Source organism: Alosa pseudoharengus, unplaced genomic scaffold, assembly GCF_046254945.1.
Source record: "Alosa pseudoharengus isolate Yale_2024_CS ecotype anadromous, Long Island Sound unplaced genomic scaffold, YU_APseudo_1.1 YU_APseudo_1.1_scf_7, whole genome shotgun sequence".
Classification (NCBI taxonomy): Eukaryota; Metazoa; Chordata; class Actinopteri; order Clupeiformes; family Clupeidae; genus Alosa; species Alosa pseudoharengus.
Genome location: NW_027468859.1, coordinates 13,841,348 through 13,844,212, shown reverse-complemented (window position 1 = coordinate 13,844,212; position 2,865 = coordinate 13,841,348). Strand labels below are relative to the sequence as shown.

The following is a 2,865-nucleotide window of genomic DNA, read 5'->3' as shown; positions in this document are numbered from 1 at the left end:
ACATGAACCACTAGCCTCAGTCTCAAACGAGCCAGCATGCAGACACTGTCTGTCCCCATTTCCAGCCACTGTTAAAATGTCGTTAAAATGCTGCTCTGGTTAAATGAGCTCAGTGACCCTCCTCAGTAGACTCTCTCCTCCTCTTTAAGAGGTCTGCTGCCCCCGTGACACAAAGCATATTCTGCTGGTATGAAGTGACAAATTCTGCGGAGGATAATAGAGGCTTTGTCATGTTTCAAGAAGCTGCTTGTTCGGTGTGAGGTCGTGAGGGCCAGGATGCCAGATAATCTGGAAATCCCCTTCTCTTTGATGAGTGTGCTGTGCAGAAATTGGTATTAAATAGTGAGCTGCAGCCCCCAGTGGCCTAGACCCCCAATCCCTATGGAAATACATTTTCATAAGCTTCTTACTTATGCCACCTCTATTCATCAATTCTCTGTTTTTTTGTTTGTTTGTTTTTTAAGTGCACAAGGGTTGGGTTGCCTCTGTGTCTGTTTTCGGAAGCATGGACTGAAACAGCCCTGTCCCAGTCATTCTTATTAATGCACTCACCAAGCTGCAAGGCAAACACACCATCACACTGAGGGATTTGCTACTTCATTATCTGCAATAACAGAAAGCAACCAGAAACGTACTAGCTGCTCATAACTCATATGAACTTATCTGTATGGTCCATACACAATCCCATGGGTCCAGGGTGGGGGGTGGGCATTCTGGATCGTCTCCAAACTAAAGGTAGTGCAATTCATGGCAGAGATTTGGCACACACATAACATGCATTAATCATAGTTTATTCACATTCGCATAGTTGCCTATCGCGCTCCCGTTCTAGAGCAGGATGAAGGACGATTTGCGCGTGCATGCGACCCGAGCAGGTGGCTGTGAGCAGGTGCTGTCAGCCCCGTCATTTAGCCTACACCTCTCCCCTCGGTCACTTCAATTACCTTGTCCACTTTTGCTATCACACACATTGACACCTGTCACCTTCGGCCGCTTGTCACCTTGAAGGCGTGTAGCCTGCTACATTACCAGTTAATTTGTAATAACGATCATATTAACAGAAGATGGCTTGTCCGACTGTTGTCCAAACCGGCTGGCGATTGTATGGGCAACCACAGTTTTAGTAATCCTTTGCGTTTTCACCAGAACTGCAACGCGCAACAATTGACTGTTTAGCTCACTTCTACTCCGTGATGGGAACACAATATTCACTATGAAATGATAGCAATAGTTATATCCTTACAATAACATTCACAAATGTCATCGGGTTTTATTCCACCTGACGTTAACTTGCATGAGTGATGCAAAACATGATTTTCGGATGTGTTGAGCAATCAACGTTATGCTAAACAAATACAGAGAGAGAGTGATAAATAAGAATACTACAAAACATTGTCATTTCCACCAGATCAACGTTTAGCCATTCGTTTTTAAATTGCATACAACGTAAACGCGACAACATCTGGCCATGTTGCAGACCAAACGACCCAACGATATTGCATGCTGTCTAAGAGTGAAAGGCAGATCTACTCTAAACTATCACAAGGTTTTGCACAACAGCAACGCATTTTTCATTCATATATTTATGTAATCATGTCACAGAACACAGCATATAAACACTTCCCTCACGTTGCGCGATGGCTAACGTTGACTGTAACAGCAGCAACTAGCTAGCTTTGCTTTGCTAGCTGCCTGTTAAGAGTTTTAGCCTGGTTGGTTCTTAGCTCTCAGTTTAAAGCGAAGCCATTCAAGTATTTCGTGAACGAATTGAGTGTAAATAAAAAATGTAAAAACACCAACACAGGGACACAAAACGATAGTTACAGGCAGAGCCATTTCTGCCATACTGTTTCCATCAACGTTAGCTAGCTGCCATACACATGTTCTGCGTAGAGATTAACAACAGACAGGGCAATCTGGCTAAATTTCCTCTACAATTTGTGTTTCACAGTTAACGTTAATATTTATGCTTTTATAGGAATTGTCATTAACTGAGCAAAAGATTGATGTCTAAAGATGCACACATTTAAGCTCTTAGTCTAACCTGGGATGGATGGAGGAGTTGCATGGATGTTCGTGGTAAGGTCTTTTTTTTTACAATTACGAGTTTATCCGTCTGTCATGCACACCACGGCAGTGCCCAATTCTCCTCAGCCAACAGGGACTTCTAAACCCAATTAGTCCCAGTCCGGACAGTCTGCAATCCTGCTATTTACTGATCTACTACCACCCAACCATTTCACAAAACGCCGAAAATAAACAGTTTGCTCTTACGCGAATGGGTGATCACGGGTAAATCCGACGTGAGAGTGATGCTCACAGAGGCTGGGTCGGGATTTTCCCCCCTCTTGCTTCCAGCTACTGGCTCAGTTTTTATCCCTCCTAACGTGCCCGCGCCCGGGTAGCACTGGCCCTCCAGTGGATAGCGGCTCGCTACGGTCGGTAAAGAACCCCCCTCAGTAAATGAATGACAGGAACGTCAACGCGTGAGTCATCGAGATCCTCCTCCTCTGCCTTGTCTCTTCCCCCTCAAGTTTTGGGCCGATGACGGTCTTCTACTGGAGCGCTCTTTCGCGCGGCAATGGCCGTTCTGTGGAAGAGAGACAATATGGCAGGCACTAATAGTTAGGTGTGCAAACAGTGACCTCCTTAGATATCCTCTGAGCCGCGCAGCAGTCCTGTGTTGGACTTTTAACTTACGCGAGGAGCCCTATAGCCTACGTCTCCGTTTAAAGCCGCTCTTGACATTTTTTTTATTTATTTAACGAAGACTAGTCTAAATTGGAACTAAGCATCACATAACGCTCTCTTTCTGTTTGCCTGCCTGGTTGTGCTTGTGTGTGGAGTGTCACTGAAATCACATCC

At 44.9% G+C, this 2,865-nt stretch overlaps 1 protein-coding gene across 5 annotated transcripts in view; it reads right to left on the bottom strand.

Moving 5' to 3' along the window:
• The window catches only part of plcb4b (phospholipase C, beta 4b), a 96,567-nt gene extending 94,125 nt beyond the window's left edge, over nucleotides 1-2,442 (bottom strand). For 3 of the 5 annotated variants that reach the window (XM_076273339.1, XM_076273343.1, XM_076273340.1), the window contains exon 1: nucleotides 2,275-2,442. The gene's annotated coding sequence lies outside the window, so the exon portion shown is untranslated. Of the gene's footprint in view, nucleotides 1-2,044; nucleotides 2,237-2,274 lie in introns of those variants that run through there. The other 2 variants (XM_076273342.1, XM_076273341.1) reach the window with 1 other exon arrangement.
• Between the last annotated feature and the right edge of the window lie 423 nt (nucleotides 2,443-2,865).